The following is an 18,822-nucleotide window of genomic DNA, read 5'->3' as shown; positions in this document are numbered from 1 at the left end:
AGGAAATGAACAAAAGGTTTCGAGCAGGTCATATAGCACAGATAGGAAATTGCTGAGCACAAAATATCTTTAAAGAGATGAAGTTGATAAGCTAGCATACCCTGTGGCTGCTGGAAACGTTTAAGGTGGGGTAAATGAGATGGCTGCAGCATCAGAGAGAGTGGGCAGCTACCTACAGTTTTGAGAAAAGGATGGAGACAGCTGTAAAACAGCATCTTGCTGCTGCTGGAGGATCAGGAACAGGCTGGGGCTTGACAGACAAGGCCACCAGTACCGTGGAGTGTGTTCTGCTTTTCCTGCCATCATAGACTAGGGAGAGCTGATAAGCAGCTGTCTCCCACCATGAAAGCCGGTGACCTTAGAGTAAGAACAGGAACGGAAAGGTTCAGAGATCACAACCTACTGCGTGGACCTCTGCGCTGCCCTGCAGAGACGAGGTGTCCGAGCCTCCTTTGCCTCCTCACAGACACAGCAGGACCCTGAGCAGCAGTTCACAGAGAGCAAGAGAGAATGAAACAAAGTGATGTTACCTGTAGGTTTAATGCCAAAAACTCAGCAGCAGGTCCCACCGGAGGCAGATCAGGTAGTAGCTGTGCAGCTGCACATCCCAGCCAGGAGCAGGGCCGACCAGTGGGGTGGAGGATGCTCACAGGCTGTGTGCACAGGGCAGGTGCTCGATGCTGACAGCTTGCTAGGACTTGAGGGTTTGTATAGCACCTCCTCCTCCTGCGTAGGAGAAGGTTTCATGTCAATTTGGCCTCGAATGTCAATCTGCTGACCATCTGGTGGCAATACTTTCCAGTGAGATCTAGCACCTCATCACTCAGCACTTCCTAAAATTGTGTGTTCAACAGCCGGCAGTGGTGCTCAGAAACTACGGATTTGAAATGCTGTGCTGAAACCTAAGCTAAGCAAGGCCAGGAAGATGCAATATTTGGTGCAGGGCCCTCCAGCTTGGACAGCTCTGGGCAGGCAGCTGTGCACACCAAGCAGCTTGGCACATAATACAGGTTCTCTCTAGGCTGGACAAAGTCTCCCCAGCCCTCCTCGGGTGGAGACGGCTGCACCCAAATGGCCGCTTGGGATGGGTTTGGTGCCTGGGGCAGGGATGGAGCAGGAGATGTCCACAATGGGGCTAGTGGCAGGGCTCCAGCCTGCACTTCTGTTTGCGCACGGGCTCGGCCAAAGCGCCCGAGAGCTTCAGGCTGGTGAACAAGGGAAGAGAGCTCTAAGTCTCAAAGGGCTCAGTGATGGGCTATTTAATTGGTGTCAATAATCAGCAGGCAATTAACTAATGGGGAATTGTCTCACTTACCCTTAGTACCTGACCAGCTGTAACACTTGTTCATTGCAGTGATGCTAATGGTGGTTGGATGCTCATAAAACGTAAGGATGGCACTCCACTGACTACTGAAATGTGTGAGCTGTGAGAGAAGAGAAACAATCCTGCTGGCTCCAGCTCGGGCTGAGAGCACATAGCACTGGTGTGGTAAGTGAAGGATGGCAGGACACCGAGGTTGCCCAGGTGTCCCTGTCTTGGGATGCATCGCGTGGCATCAAGCAGAGGAAGCACTGCAGCACGCAGAGGAGAGAACCCAACACAAGATCCTGAAGATAAGACCTACTTGCTCTGCTCTGCCACAAGGCTTACGCACCTTATAACCACAGAGATGTTCATGCTGATCACAGCCCTCAGGAGGCAAACAGGAACACAAAGCCCTCAGGTTTTTCTGTCACGGAGAACAAACGTTTAGTGCATAAGGTAAGGGCCATGTCAAATGTCTCTGAATCACATGCTGATAAGACCCTTAGATACCATCTGGCATTTGTGAGGTGCTGTGCAGAACAGGGCAGGAAAGCTCATTCGTATTTCATCCATCTCCTTCCCAGGGGTCAAGGTGAGACTGAATGTCATGTAGTTCTATGGATGCTCCTTCCTGCCTTTCCTGAAGAGAGGGGTAATATCTGAGTAAGTCAGCACTGTCAAAGGAAAGAGCACACTAGGAGTGCCAGCCACATGCAGAACTGGCTGTAAAAGGAGAGGACATAAAAGAAATAGGACATTTCTTAGGGCAGAGAAAATGAAAAGAGCAGACTAAGCTTTCCTATGGAAGATGCCAGCTACAGCTGTATGTGCTGCTGTCCAAAAATCTGGATATAGTGGACAAAAATCTGGACAGGAGCAGTTTCAAAGAGAAATACTGCACTGAGTGTGCTTGCTGCAGCCCCTCGAAGCTGCAGAATGGATGCACTGGCTGGGGGGAAGCAGAAAGGCAGGGACATCCGTCTCCAAACAGGTAGACAGGGTTTTGAACTCTGAAATGCTAAGTGGACAAAAGTCCCAGGCTAGTGGGGAAGGGAGCAAACACCTCCCATGGTGGAGGAAGCAGTATGCTTCAGTGTTTGATGGTGTGGTGTGATGGAAATGATGCAGAGGAAACCATCAAAGCATGGTGCTTTCCCTTCCAGGGAAGACTTGTTGATAAGCGTGTTTGTGTCCACAGAGTGAGACAGCATCGAGATGAGTCACACGAGTGTCAGCTCTGCAGAAACGCAGCTGTCAGATCCGGGAGCCAGACTGAGAGCCCACTGCTGGGGACGTCACACCCACAGCCCTGCCGCAATGGGGCCAGACACCCATCGTGGGAAGAGACTGGTCTACACCACTGTGTGCGGGTGAGCTCTCAACCAGGGGGGAACTGGGGCCTGTGGAACCCCTACACTCCCGTGGAGCAGCTGTTGCCCACCCTGTTGCAGGGAGAGTTGTGCAGCAGTGGAGCATGGGGGTGGGAAAGGAGGCAACCTTTGGCACTAGCCAAATAGGATTGGGGGAAGGTAGGTCTGTGCCAGTAAAGCCAGCGGCAAGCAGGAGGTCTTTCCTGGAGACAGGGATTTGTTCCTCTAAGGACAGAAGAAGGCTGTGAGGTCCTCCTGAGGACCTGTATATTTTCCTGGTATTTTTTGCCAGTCTCCTACCAAATCCCAGTGCTGGAGGATGCTCAACTAACACACTTTACATCTGTTGGGTTTTTGTTAAAATATAGTACACTAAGCAGGACTAGACAATGTGGTTTTTGGTTATGGTGTGAAGTATGGGTTACGCCTACATGGGATGCTGCAAACCTCCATGAGACAGCTTGGGTGACCTTTGAAGGTATCACATTTTCCATGGAAGCAAGGCAAAACCACTTTTAAACTTTTTTTTTTTTTTTTTTCCTTCCCACCCCTCAACCACAAGTTTCTCTTTCCTATATTATCAATGTGACAGGTCACTGTGCTGTGGAATCCTTTGGGTGTGGAAGGTCTTCACCTTCATTAAAATTCCAAAGTCAAAGCTTAATTTATTTACAATTTATGCTCTCATGTCCGAGGAGGAAAACAACATGTAAGGATAGCACTGTTTGTAAGGAGCCATGCTGCTGGCTGCAGCAATACCCCACTTGTACTATGCTGTAGAAATACATCATACAGGTGCCTCTGTTGTGAATGAATTTTATGTATGACCTGCACACATACTGGAACGGATCGTTAGTGCTCTTTGGGCTGTACACCAGCCTATTCAGCCTCATTAATGTTGATGCTATAGACTCATATAATTGATTTCCTGAGCTGAAAAAAACCCTTGTTCTTACATAAATGTAAGAATTATTTTGTTTCTGAGTGTCCTGCACTTGGTTGGAGACACATGATGTGTGTTTATTTGATCATCTGGGAACTTGGCTGAAATTGCATAGCTGCTCATGAAGCTTGTTTTTCTTCTGAAAAATGGGTAGGAATTAACTAGAAATAAATGTGAAATCTCAAGAGATATTTTTAATGGATTTACTTTTTAGAATACAATTCTATATCCAATATATTCTCTCTCCTACTCCACATATTCACATAAAAAATCACATCACTTAAAATGGTCAGTTAAAAGCAATTGTGTATTATCAAAATGAGTATTTGACACATTTTTCAGTAAATGGTCTGAAACATCGCAAGGCAGTGGAAACAACCTGTCAGCTTTATTGCCACCAGAGGCTGTAGCCTCTAATCAAAGTTCCCTTTAAGAAACATATTGGTCCTGAATTTTACTTCAACTAATATTTATTTCACTTCTATTAATATTTTTAATTATGTTATAATTTCCAAACAGATGATCTAGTGTTCTTGAGCATCCAGAGCAAGCCACCCATATGTGAGCTCTGCCTATCATCTTCATTTTTGCATGCAAAGCAAGCTCTTTGCCTGCGCACAGCCATCCTGAGCTGTACACAGCCATCCTGAGCACTGCCTCTTACCTACACAGACAGGGGCATGGGAAACTTGAAATGAATCAGACATTTTTTTTTTTAATAAAAGCAGACAGAAAATTGCATCTTACAGGCCCCCCAAAAGTAGACCCATCTGCAGTAATTACGAAAAGCTGTCTGAAGTGAAGTGGCAGGATTTTGTTATCCTCCAGTGCAGGCGTTTCCCAGTATCAGCCTTTGGGAGGCTGCACCAGACACAGATAAATGCTATAGACAACACCTCACTTCATCAGGACTTAGCTTTGGCCTTGTCTGTCTGATTAAATCAGACTTTTATAATCTCAGCCCAAAGCACAATAAAATCATACAGACGGAGGATTATTATTTTTTCCAGTAAAGTTTGAGGATCAGATACTTTCCAGTTTTATTTCTTTATCTAAAAGCAGACTCTCAGGTAACCAAACTGACTGCTAGTGCTACCTGCCCAGTTACATCCTTGGTCTTCAGAAATGCTGATGAGAAGACAACAGCACGCTGCTGGACTGTGCCCATCCTTAACCCAATGCACCCTTAGCATCCCAGAGGGAAGGCAAGAGGCAGCCAGCTTTCCCAAAATCCAGATTTTTTTTTTCTTTTTTTTTAATAATTTGGAAGTTCATTACAAGCACAGATACTGTCTCCTCCTCATAATAAGCATCCAATAAAAATAGGAAAAAGAAAAATCATGCTTCACACCCTCCTTTTCAGTTCTAATTGCTCCTAGTAACCAAGCTGCAGGAAATGAGATAGATTCACTTTTTTATTTGCAAACACAGAGAAAATCCCCTTATCAGCAGAACAGTGTGATTTTTTTCCCCTCCAGGATGGCACATGCAGACATCAGACAAGGTTCTCCTTTCCGAGGGGTGGGATACAGCCAGAACCTGCCTGTGTAGTAGGAAGTGCCTTACAGATTTTTTTTTTTTTAAGAGATTTTTAATTGCTAGAAACCAATTTATTCTGTGGCTGGTTTGCAGTTCAAGCTTTTCCCCTTTCTGTTAATGACACGAGCTTCTGGACCAGCCCGTGCTCTTCACGGGCTGAAAGGCTCTACCTGGCCACATTGAGACATACATGAGTGCTATAGCTATATGCATTTTGTGTAATTCAGTGCCCCAACACAGCCAACCCTTTCCATCTATTCTGAATTTATTTGCATTCCTAGCTTTGCAGCAGCTCCCTGCTTGACAGTGAGACCCCCCAGCTTGGCCTCTGTCCTGTGGCAGTCCCCAGGAGCAGGTGGGTGCGGAGGAGGGCAGTGGAGGATGCTCTGCCCCGGGTCACTCTCCTGACCCACACCTGTGATGAGGTGGTGCCCGGACTCAGCTCTCTGGGCAGGAAGAGGTGAGGAACCCGCTGCCGATGGCCACACGGTGGAGCACGGCAGCGCCAACACGGTCCGGCTGCAAAGCGCACGTCTCTCGCCGTTACTGAAGAAACAAGCTGCTTGGAGCCTCAAGAGCTGCAGTTTCTTGGAAATCTTGTGGCTTTCAGAGCTGAGCCCAGGTCTGGGATTTGCTGCGGGCCAGGACTGACCCTGCCCACCTGGACACCCCAAGGGCCCTTTGGACAGCCTTGGCTGAACAGATCCTGAGGCTCCTACTCTCCTAATATTTGATTTTATATCTAGATATCACATCATGTTTAAGAAAACCTCCACTCTCAATGAGAACATGCTGTCACACAGCCATCACTGATTAAAGCACCAAAGATGCAGAAGGAGGAGAACCAAACCAGTGTGAACGTAAGTAGAGCTGAAGTATTTTAATATTTATTCTCACTGACAGATGTGCTATGCAGATTAATAACTGCAAAGGATATGCGTCCTTTGAACTACAAATTTTTTCCGCTCTACACAGTTAAGCACCCCAACGCCTAGAATTGCACCCTCCACAATACAGAAAATTCTGAAGGAGAAGGAGGAGGCAACGCTTAGAACCCAGACACCTCCTCAAGCTTTCACAAACATCAACCACACAGAATTGTTTTAATATTCTGATATTTAAAATGAATAATGCACCCCTTTTAGTGATTACAAGACCTCTCCTTACAGCTGTGGGGCCCTCTATGTTTATAAAGGCAAGTGAGGAATTGAATTCAGATTTAAATTTTAATCTTAAATCATTTGGTTCACCCTTGTGAGGACAAGAGAATGCTGTGACCACTTGGAGGGGATGTGTGAGCCATAGAGTGCTCTCTGTTGCATAGCACAAGGCTCTCACTATTATTTACCTGGCACCTTCCACGCCATCTGAGAGAGGAGAAAAATAACTATAGCAGATGGGAAAGACATCAGCAGAGCAGATGGAAATGGATTTCTTCTTCTCTCTCTCCCCCTTGCCCCCCTATAAGCTTTGGCAGAGGTCTGTGTTAATATTGGAAACCTCAGGTTCCAGAGAGCCATCAGCAATGGTGGGCAATGAAAGTCCCTGAAAGGGCTGTGTGATCCCCTTCTGGGACACAGTCCGAGACCACCTTCTTATGGTTACAGCCAGCTTTATGTGCTTTTCGGCCAAATTTCCACCGTATCATTCTTGTTAATACACTTACCATGGGAGATTTTTCCATAACCTTTATTTATTGGAAAACAACATCATTTGCAAAGGCAAGTCTTCACCCAATTCTTAGAGTTGGGCAGCACAAAAAGGGTCAAAAGTTTTATTTGGACCCACCAAAAGAGAGCCGTTAGTGTCCCCTCTGTATGAACAGGTAAATTTGGCATACTCTAGTGTAAACCCAACTCATTACAACTGTAAATACATACTGTGTTTAGGGTTGACTTTGTGTGTTTTTAAATACAATTTTATGCATGTGCATAGTGGCATTCAGGAGCACAAGGCATTCTGCACCTCATGAATAGTCATAACATTTACCACCTGGTTCCCTTCCCCTGTAGCACAGTGAGTGAGGCGGAAGTGTAATTCATATTCATTCTTGAATCTTTGCTTGGGCAAGAAGTGGGCACAGGGGCAGCCTGGATGGGACCAGAAACCCTGAGCAGAGGAGCAGAACTCCTCCTAACTGAGCCCAAACAGCAGGCTCAGCTCCCACAGGCTACAGCTTTTTTGCAAAAGAAAGGATGGAATTCTGGTTAAAATTAATTAGTGGTTTGAGGCAAAAGCAATTTTGTATTCCTCCCTGTGCACAAGGTGTTCCAATATCCATAAAATTACACCCAGTTCAAGGCAAGAAACCAAGTGCCAAGAATGCTGTGGTCATGGAAGAAATGTGCTACTGCGAGAGTCTCCACAGCCTCCCACCTGCAGAAATGCTTGCTTCCTTCCTGGAAATCCTGAAGAAGGTTTCCCAATCTTGAGAATAATTGCATTTCTTGCTCTTGAAGCTAATAACAACTATTTTAAATCAGTTTCTGTCTCTGTTGCCCACCACTAGCTCAGCTTTGCTCGGGCTGCAGCAGGAGCCAGAAGAGCCTCCCAATGTCACCGAAGGAGGGTGGGGAAGCCCTGCTTGTCCCTGCAGAAAAAGGTGCTTCATTTTCTGTGATTTTTTCAGAGGACTGATAAGCCTCTTCCATTTTACATCTTCTACAAGGAATCACACGCACACACCCAAAGAACTTGCATGCAGAAATAGACATATATATAAATCTCAGTAATCGCCCTTTTACACATAGGAAAGACCTGGACCCCAACAAGCCCAACCAGCTGGGACCTTGCTTAGTTGGCATTGCACAAGAGGCACTGGAAAAGGTTTGTCTTTGACTCAGATGAAGGAATTTGGGTTTTTGTCATCAGGACAGTGATACTGCTGAGCCTCATGATATATTAATTTACTAGACCTACATCAGGTAAGCAGCACACTATGAAATCTGGGAGGCAGAAGTTTCCAGGTGCCAAAACAGAATTGCTGCTGGCTTTTTGCCTCAAGTCATTTGAAGTCCCACCTCTACCTTTGCTCTTCCCCATCTCTCTCTGTGCCCTGCTGCAGCCTGACCTGCTGAGTTCAAGATTGTTACATTGATGTAATGTCTGTGTTATGGAGTAAAAGCACAAGGTCTGCCAGCAGCAAAGCACTTCACTCATGGGTGAGCATTAAAATGGATATGTAACTGGAAGTTCAAAACTTACTTTTCTCACTTTCACAGCAAGGCACAGAATGGATGGGAATTTTCAGAAAGCCTAAGTTCTGAATCAAAAATTATATCAAAGTATTATTTCTATGAATGTGGGTTACATGTTTCTAGGTTTTATGATGGCAGTGAGAAGCTTTTAAGCATATTTCAAAGACTCAGATGTTAAGGATAGAAAAAGCTTCCTTAAAAATAAAATCTAACTTGATCTTGCAACATTTCTGGCTGGTAGCATCAGACATTTATTTCCTTTGACAAATATGAGTATTTCCTCTCCAAATGCACCCTTTTTTATTATTAGGAGAGACTATAAGCTACTATTAAATGAGCCACTGTTTCAAAGCTTCAAGGAAATTCTCATTAAGCCCCAGTAGTAGCTTCCCAGGCTAACTTCTTCCCTTTCTGTAAGCACCCTGTTGATTGAAGCTTTCCTGCAATTTAATTGCAACTTTATTAGGTTATAGTCTGATCTTCTAGCATGTATTCGAGTAACTGCAGCTATCCATTCACCAAAGCAGAGTATAACGTGGTATATTTGATTTCATAGCCCTCAGGTGCTATTTCTTGATGGACAGGCAGTGATGGCCAAAGGTGTTTCAGCTGCTGCCACAACTCGAGGGTGTCTGTACTGCTCTTTTTAGAGAAATCCAGCAGTGTCGCTCACATAAGGCAGTGGCCTCAGTCGGTGTGCTCAGGCCATCACATACCCAGTTTGGTTCAATTGTTTTTCTCTCTATCTCCATTTATTCCAACTTTAGACAAGGATCCTCCTTCTAGTCCTGTGAGTGTCCTTGTCAGCTCTCCGAGGTCTAAATACAATGGTAGTTTAAAAACAAACAAACAAACAAACAACAACAACAAACCCACGCATTGAAAACATAGTCAGTCCCTCAGCTGAGATTTTTAGATCATCCTGGGGATTCAGGAATTAATCCCAGTGGGAGCTTCGTGGCTGAACCTCCCAGGTTGCCGCAGGTACAATCAGCTGTGCTCTCTGGTCTCAGATGTTACTGAGCAATTCCATATCCATTGCTGAAAACACACATTTTACTTTCCTAGCAACGTGATGACTCTGTTATTTCTGCACAGCATGTGTCGGCAATATCAACCAGGAATTTGCTGTGTCCACACTGACCTTTATTTAAACCTCTTCATATTGTTCATTGCAGTAGTCTCTCAGCCGTGTCCTTCTCCTGCTCATGACAATCAGTGCCACACCATACTAACACTGTATTTGTGAGCATTTCCGCTCCTGCACTAGATGGATGTGTAAATTCCCAGTTATGGTCAACAACAACAACAACAAAATAGAAGACAAGAAAATTAATCACTTCTGCAGACTGAATCACCATCTAGAGGTGCTTGTGTGGGGTAGAAAACATAAAAACAACTTAGTGATTATATGACGGACCTCAGACTGCCCTTCTCCTGTGTTCATGGCCATCTCCACCATGGATCCTGTCTAACAGCAGAAGCTAATACATGGCACAGGCACCTCATGGTTTACAATGTCCCAGGGACACACAAACACCAGCTCAGTGCACGGCCAGGGTAACCTTGTGCTAAATTCCTGCACAGCAGCATCACTGCTCTTATCCCTAAGCCAGAAACAACCTGGGCTGACATCGCCACGTCCCCACCTGCTGATGATGCGCCAGCAACATTTCAAGGCTGCTGAATTTGGTTAGTTTTGCAAGTTTCCTGCATGTGCCTTGAATATTAATATCAAGGTCTCCAGTTTCCTTTACTGGCCAGGGGAGCCTTGCAAGTGAAAGCAAAAAATGCTTCAAGGAGAATTATAGAAGGGGGAAGATAGTCAAACTTTCTGGCCTCACAGGATAAAAATAATGACTTCCCACTGCTGGCAAGGAAATTAAAACCTTTCTTTGCTTACCCAAGAAGCCATTCCATGGCAGCATCGGTCTGAAAACCGCAAGCTTTTCTTTTTTAAAGGAAAGGAGAAAATACCTTAAAAGTAAAGAGAATAATACATGAAAAAGGTTTGCCCGAGAAGGGTGCATTGCGCTGGTAGAACATTTACTATCAGAAGTGCCCCATTAGCTTTATGTAATTGTTCAACTCAGTGACAAAAAACAGCCTTTACTCCCTATTTAACTGTGTCACACAACATCAGAATATTCAGAAAGAGATGTGGAGACCAAGTACTACACCAGCTGCCCTGTGACCTGAACCCTGCTAAAGGTTATTAAATAGGAAATATCTCCAGTGTCCTCCTCTCACACCCACCCTAGGACCCGGCTGATTTTGATCTGGAAAACATCCGGAAAACATTTTTTCTTCTCTGACCTTCCCTGAAGCAAGCGGGAATGGCTGTCATGTTACCTTCTCTAAATTCAATAGATTTAAAAAAAAAAAACAAAAACCAAGAGCTTTGGTTTTCCTTAAGGTGCATCACTCACAAGCCATCGCGCACCATCCAACTTGAGTGTCTCCTGGTATGGGAGGACAAACAGGAGGGTCTCAGGAAGGCACAAAGAAATTGAGATTTTGTGTGGGGATAAAGGACCCTGGGAGCTGGCTGCCTTTCGGTGCCTGTTCTCAGGAACCTAAAGTTCAAGTGCACATGATGCAAAATGCATCTCCTCTTCCATTTCCATCCCCATGCCCGCATGCCCCAATCCAGCTGCTTCTGCCGCATCACACAGCCCAAGCATCTCGTAAAGTTTCATACCAAGCTGGGGCAGACTTTCAAAAAAATCTGAACACCGGGAAAACGTCATACAGAATTCATATCAGCTGCATGAAATATATAAAGATAAATGTGAGCTTTCTGTCTGAGATGTCTGTGAATAAATCTAAGCTACTGATGCCTGTGGGTGTCTCTGAGTGAAATATTAATCTCTCACTAATGGCAATATTTTGATTAACAACTTCCTTTGCCTAGTGCCAAATACAACTTTTTTTCTTTTAAATCACAGACAAGTGTCATATAAGTTTTCATTTTCACATTAACAGGATATATATATAAAGTACTTGGTATTAGAGTTCTCTCAGCAGGCAATTACAGATACGTTCTGCTTTTTAAACAGTTTTGGTTTGGATTTTTAATTAGTCTCAAGGTGACTTCCAGCACACAAACACATCCTGCTGGATTCCCCATAAAACTGCTGGTAATAGTTTGTTTCTCGTGCTTACTGCAGCACTTTGCAGTGCAGCGATTACACAACAATCTGTAAAAGGTCTAATTTTCAAAATATACTGAAAACTAAGAAACAAAGGTGAAGCATCAACCATCAGTATTGATATACAGTATGATTTACTTACGAGTACATGTGAGCCCCATGTGAGAAGGAGCCTGTTGTAAATCAGTCTCGTTCAACTGCTGACTTTTCCAATGGATTCAGCGAGGAAAGTTCTCTCAAAACCTTGTTCTTCATGTTCTCATCTGTCTCCTGTCCTGCCCCAGTGGCCTCTGGTACAGAGCATTTCACCCCTCGCTGGGTGCATCACTGCCAGCAGGACTCAGATGAGAAGTCCTGGTTGCTCTGGGACCAGTTGGACCAGGGCGCCTTCCTCCATCTCCCCTCCTGCCCAAGATACATGAAATGCTGTGATTTAGAGAAAGCTATTCTGCATGAATAGCTGTCACTAATCCCCTTCCACCTGTTACAGACACACTTTGGGTACAAAACATACAAGCCTTGATGACCCTGGGGTGCCAAGCAGACTGATGGTGCAAACTGGAGGTGCTGGGCATCCAGATAACCTCTTCCAACACAAACAGCCTTCCTGATGGTATGGAAATCTATAGGGGGTGTCTTGTTAACTGATGCAGCTTTCATTTCCCTCTAATTTCATGGTGTTTCCAAAACAATCCTATATCCAGGCTTCACCCCCTGCTTTGCTAAATGTTCAGAAATCTCTAATCAGGCTGGATAAAATCAGAGAACAGGTCAGATAAAATAACATTCACATTGAGCGCATGCCTCTGGGTAAGGGGTAAGTGAAGGTTAAACAGATAAAAGAGATTCTTAGGCTGGAACAGAAATTTCCTGGAGATAAGGCAGCTACAGAAAGATGGCTGATAAGAGACTCACCCACCCGCGTGAACTTGACCATGGGGGGTGGGGGCGAAAGCAAAACCCAGAAAAATAGACAATATTCCCCACAAGTTTTCAAGCTGCTTAAATATTTTAATGCTCAGTGGTGAGAGGTTGATTAACAAAAGAGTTGTGTGGTGTATTTTTTTTTCTTTTTGTATGAAGAAAGTCTGCGATTCCTGAGAAATTTCAGTTTCTCATTAAAAAAAAGGAATTTCAGCTGACACAAAAATTGTTTGAAACTTCTCAAAAGCTGTTTTCCTCCGGCAACACGTCCTTGTGCTGGTCCTGCCACAGGCTACAGTGGGCATGAGGAGGGCTCCCCCAAATAACCTCAGTCTGCGGCTTTGTTTCTAATGAAAACTCACTTGTTTGCTTCCTCCGAGGTTGGCTTCACCAATAAGCCATTTCCCTGTTTCTCAAAGACTCTTCACTAACCAAGTTGGGAGTTTTATGGGACTTTCGGAAGGAAACAAAATAATAACCACAGATGCCTCTCGAAAAAAGGTGTTTAAAAAACAAACAAACAAAGAAACAAACAACAAAAAAACCCAAACGTTCTAAAGATTTTCTGCCAAACACCAACCAAACAAAAAATCCCAAACCCAACAAACACGGAACTGTGATCCAGAGCACCTTGCTGCAGAACGGCTCCAAGAAACAACCTACACTCGAAGCAAGAAAACAAACAGGTTATTCTGCAGTAGGGAAATTATCAATGTGAAATGGTCTCTCTCTGGTTTGCATTATACTGTACCTTAAAAGTTTCGCTTTTCAGCACAAACCTGAATAAATTATGAAGAACTGCAGTTACTAATTAAAGCTCTACTAAAATGTAAAGTGCACTTATTGGATGTGTTTTAAAGTATAGAAATTCCAGCCAAAGCTTGAGAAACCAAGTATTTTAGGGAATTATTTTTTTTTTAAATTACTAGCTTACGAAGTTATTGTATAAAAAATTTTCTCATAAGACCCAGCAAACATACAACTCTCCAAATACACAGCACTCAGCTGGGTAAAGCCCTCACCTCTGAAAATCTGCCAATTCGCAAGCATTAAGACAAAAGCAAGACTGATTCCAGCTCTTTTTGGAAGTGTGATTATTCCAAGTACTTGTGGAGCCAGAAGGGCCATGCTGTGAGCCGTGCAGCTGCATTCATATACACCAGATGAAACCCTGTGGCACTGAGCAGTAGCAAATACATCGTATTTTACCCAGAATAGTCCCAGTGACCCCATCAGGAAAGCTGGCTGGGGACCTTTTACAGGTTCTTCCTCCTGGACCATCTTTGGGAACTGAGGTGACAGGTGGTATCTTTACAAACAGAAAGGTGTTGGAAAGTCTCCAAAGAACAGCTGGAGGAAGAATTAAAAACAAAGAAAAACCCCACAAAACAACCTTCTCCCTCATTAACTCTGAGCACAGTCCCAATATTTTGACAATACTTGTCATCTCAAATGGGAAGGAAAACGTGGAACAGCAACATTCTGTGGAGAATAACTTTTCAAATCCCATCAAACTACAGGGAAATGCCATCTTTCAGATGAGCTTCCACCTGCAGTATGTCCACACCACGGCAAGGCAGCTACTGATAACTGCAATCACAGCACTTCAATTACTTGGCATTAGCCAAGTCAGAACTGGGAAATGCAGCTGTGTTGGGTGAATGGGTGATGTGGGAGAAAAAGTTAATTGGATTTTTTTTATTACTGCTGAGTTGGATCCATTTCAAATTGCCAAAGTTAGCTCTTTCCCTATACACATGAACATACACCACATTCGGGAATAAGCAAACCTGCAGCTGCCCAGCAGTGAGGATGCTGTAGCTGCCTGTAATTCTTTCCTGCCATCTAGCCGCAGACCAGACCATCAACAACCTGAACACCGAGTATTGCATTTAAGAGAGGGCAGCAGTGAGACACAACTGCTGCAAGCCCTTCACAGGGTCTGCAGGTTCCCCAGGCAGCCCATGGAGACTCTCCAAGGAGTCCCCGAGGACAAAGCACGGTTTATGCTGCACCACCTGCACCTCTGCTGCCCCCCCGAGCCTGCCAAACGCACTCGAATCCATCAACAGCCATTCCTGTTCAAAGGCCTTAAACCTTTGCGTTTAGCCCCAAGCACAGACACCCCTTGTGTGCCCCATCGAAGGCAGAGGGCGTTCACACAGCACAACCACGTCCTTCCATCCCCACCTCCTTACTGCCACCCAGCACTCTGTGCACATCAGAGCCCCTCTTTCAAACAGAGATTACTCATTACTCATTACTGTCTTTTCCTTCCAGGGATGTGCATTTATTTTTCCCCTGCAATGTTACCAAAAGCCTTCTCATACTCATGCGTCACTGCACAACCTGCCAGTCCTTTTTTTATACCTAAACCACAATTGTAATAATAACCTAAATAACACCAAATGTTTTCCAATACAGAAGCTGAACCCATGAAGTGAGGCTTTTGCTGAGGTTGTATTGGTGGATGAAATAAAAGCAATGGATGCACTTATTGCTATGAATATACCACATCAATTATTTATTCCCAAACACACATTTTTAAAGTGTGCTTTGTTATTTACAGATTACAAAGCACGACAGGAATTTTTCAGTTCATTTTTTTCCTTTCCTTGATTTTGTCTCTGGGTGGATTATCCAATTTCAACACGTGTTTCAACATTAGTATTAATTTAACAACTATGTGGCTGGTGATTTTCATATATGCAAGAATCTGTTCTGTCTTTAGTATACAAATTTGGCTTTGGTACATGACTTTGAAGCGTTAAACAGCATGTGGCTGGTGACACAGATTTATGTTTTCAACACAAATGGTTAGTTTCTATTCCATTAACCCTGTAACCTGTGGCAAACGCCACCTGCAACTCTGCTCCAGCAAGCAGCTTGTAGCTACACTGAGCTGTTTGGAAACATGCAGGGCACTGTAGCTAGAAACAAAAACATTCTTGTGCTGCACCTTGCTAGCCTTATTTCTTATGTGCAAGCAGAACAGCTTGGTCTCTCCATGCTTTCACAGGTAAGCTGTTTGACAGAGGACTTGAGGCTGAATTTCACAGTAGCAATAGTACTGGGAATATCAAGTTGAGAAATGGAATTGCCATGACTCAGAGTACTCCAGAAAGAATATCTGTAAAAGATTTGGGAAGTTTCCGCTTTCTTCCCAGGCAAAGATTTTGGCAAAACTTAGGCAAAAATAAATTTCCATTGTTGGGTGCAGTAACAGCAAAAATCTGCTTACAGGAAAGCTTTCTCTGTCTACATCTGGCATTACTTTAATGATATTTAGCCTCGCAATAGGAGAAGGAAGTGTTATGGATATGGAATAAGTGGCACTGGACACCAGTTAGCGCAGGCAGGTACGACCCAGGTTAATAGCAGGTTCTAGAGGTTTTTTGTACTTCTACAAAAAGTTTTTTCCTGCACGCACCCCCTCAGCAGAAAATGCTTTAAGCACAGCCCAGTGACCATGCAAATTGTTTGTTAAACACTCTTGCATTGCCCTTTGTGGGAAGGGAAGGGAAGGGAAGGGAAGGGAAGGGAAGGGAAGGGAAGGGAAGGGAAGGGAAGGGAAGGGAAGGGAAGGGAAGGGAAGGGAAGGGAAGGGAAGGGAAGGGAAGGGAAGGGAAGGGAAGGGAAGGGAAGGGAAGGGAAGGGAAGGGAAGGGAAGGGAAGGGAAGGGAAGGGAAGGGAAGGGAAGGGAAGGGAAGGGAAGGGAAGGGAAGGGAAGGGAAGGGAAGGGCCATGCTGGGTTTGCAGCACCGCACACCAGAGTGGTTTAACTGGGTGACCATGGGCTTTGCCCAGCAGCGGTACACCTGGTATGGTTGGTTTATGGTGAAGCAGCATGACAAATTCAGCAGGAGCCCAGTTCTGCACATCGAAGTGTTCAATCACATCATTGGCTACCATGGCCTCCACACAATTCCCCATGCATGACACCTGAGAGATGGTGGCTGCCCAATAGCTGGATTTCTAATACTTTAACCAAGTTGCTGGATAATACAATCTAGATGTTACCCACTTTATTTAAAACAAACAACCAAACAAAAAAGAAAAAAACCACACACCTACCAAAAAACCCAAACCAAACTAAAAAAGACACATAAAAAACCCAACCAACCAGCCAACCAAATGAACAAACAAAACCCACAACAAAAACCACACAAAACCTGAAAGAAACAAAACCCCCAGATTACAACTTACACCTCTAAAGTGAGGTATAAGATTTTTCTCCCTCAAAGGAGGTACAGCTCCCACCTGTTTGGGAGAGTGTACAGCCCTATGCTTTCCGGTATTTTTGAGACGCTTGTAATCTCATTTCGGAAAGTAAATTTGCTATCTGCAACAGGTGTCATTAAAACACTTCATAACAATTTAACAGGATTTTTTTTCAAAATGAAGCATTGTAGCAGTGTAACAAGCAGTATTGCAGGGTGTCCAATGAGAAGTATTCATTCTTATCTGCTCTTCAGCACCTCCAACAACTGAACAATAGCTAAATGACTGAAAATTTGCTCCTACATTTATTTTGCATCCTTTTTTTATGTTGTTGTTGTGATAAGAAAAAGCTATCTAGCTTTGAAAATAGGAATTTCATTGTATGCAGAGTCAATCCCTAGTAAACCCCAAGGACATCCCAAGAGAGACTTTGCATAGTATTTGGATACGAATTGAAGAATCAGGTTTAGGCTCACACTAAACTGATACAAGAGGAAATCAATATGCAACAGTACTAAGTAGCCCTATTGTGTTTAGAGGTCTCTCTTCTCAGCATTAGCCAAGAATAACAAGGGATAATTATAGCACATACCTTCCAGCACAAACACCATGTTCTCAGCATGCACACAAATGAGCCTTGCACGGACCCATGGGACACATCGGTTGTCACCCACCAGAGGCACAAACCACAATGTACTTATTAGAGAAAAAGCTTTTAAATACTCTTTCCTTTAATATCTGGGTTGAGTGTTGGCCCATTTCAGGAAGAAACATGGAGCCTGAGCTAAAGTCTCTTAAGCTAATGGGAATATTCTCACCAACTATATAAGGACTTGCTTCAGGCCCATAGTCTGCACCTGAATTTTAAGCAAATCTGTCCTCAGTCGCGCCCTTTCTCATCTTGAATTAAACATAAATACCAGCTTAGCTTTAAAAGACCTAGGTCCCACGTCATAAGCAGAAAAAGCAGAAGTCCTTTGGGAGAAGGTTGAAGACCTGCAGGAGATGCACAGAGGTATCTCCCATGGAAACGTGGCTTTACTGGTGATGAGCGAGAGGGGACAGCCAGCACTCAGCACTCACTGGCAAGTTATTCTGCAGAGTTTCTGGCAATAAGAAACCAGCCAGTTTTGGTCAGTGCAGGAATCAGACAGGACAGCACCCAGAAAGGTAGCAAGCTGACATACAAGTTATTTTTACAGAACACAGTGCCAGGGGAGAACTATATTTAGTGTGATTATCATTTATTTCAGTTGCTATAGTGACTGCTTTTATTTGTCTTCTACATGGGCTAGATGGCTATTTTCTCCTACAGGCCTTAGAGCATAACACCCCAAAAAAGCGTTGCTCTTTGGTCACACAGCTGGTAACTGCAATAACACCCAGTCCCTAGAAAACGTTTGTAAGTTTTCTGGTTTTTGCCTATCAAGCTATAAAGAAATTCGATAGCAGATGGACAAATTACAGCAGAATGACACCAGCACCTCAACCAGCCTGTAAAGGGCTCTGCAGTGGTTTTGTGCTGCTCTGGCAAGCAGAGCAGAGAGAATATACCAAGTGGCCTGTTTTCTTTTCATTAGATGAAAAACAGAGCCTTGTTTTCAAGATGACCGAGCCCCAGCAAGTGCTGCTGGCAGGGCTGGTCAGACTTGCAGTTCATGGCTGACTTTTTCACAGCACATTTTTTATCCCTAAGTTTTCTTATCTTTTCATAGAAGGAAAGAGGAGGCAGCATCAAACGCTCTTGCTTCATCCACAGTGTTTACATGTAATTTTACTTTAAAATACATTCCCAGTTCTATGCACTTTGTCAGAAGGCTTGGCAGCAACATGGAAATAAGTGTGAACCCGCTGTCTCTTGCGTAAAGTGTGGTTATCAGTTGTGATTTAAACATAAAAGTAACACATTTAGCAGCAGCATTGAGACTGCTGGTGAAATTTGTCACGGAGATGACAGAGAGCTTCTCCAGGGCTTTCCACAGGATTTTCCAGTTATAAGTGGAGGCATTAGCAGAACGTGTCTTGTAGATAGTTTTATTTATAATGGTGGTTTTGATCATAATGTACAATGTATGTTCCTCAGCAGGGAGGAAGGCTATTTCCAGCAAGAGAAAAAGTAAAGATGAGGCAGTTTTCAGCCATAAAAGTCCTTCACTTAAAAGCTGCTTCT

The 18,822-nt window shown here is 44.1% G+C and overlaps 1 long non-coding RNA gene across 4 annotated transcripts; it reads left to right on the top strand.

Moving 5' to 3' along the window:
• Positions 1–927: 927 nt before the first annotated feature.
• LOC110360591 (uncharacterized) lies at positions 928–15,936 on the top strand. 4 transcript variants are annotated; one of them, XR_010474779.1, is made up of 3 exons: positions 928–1,762; positions 2,505–6,018; positions 12,812–15,936. It is a non-coding gene; the product is annotated as an uncharacterized LOC110360591 (long non-coding RNA). The 4 variants fall into 4 exon arrangements; XR_010474778.1 differs by having other exon boundaries at positions 9,534–15,936; XR_010474777.1 differs by lacking the exon at positions 12,812–15,936 and having other exon boundaries at positions 2,505–2,676; positions 5,440–8,584.
• Positions 15,937–18,822: the final 2,886 nt, after the last annotated feature.

Source organism: Columba livia, chromosome 9 (assembly GCF_036013475.1).
Source record: "Columba livia isolate bColLiv1 breed racing homer chromosome 9, bColLiv1.pat.W.v2, whole genome shotgun sequence".
Taxonomy (NCBI): Eukaryota; Metazoa; Chordata; class Aves; order Columbiformes; family Columbidae; genus Columba; species Columba livia.
Note: the sequence above shows the minus strand (reverse complement) of the source record. Positions and strands in the feature narration are given on the sequence as shown.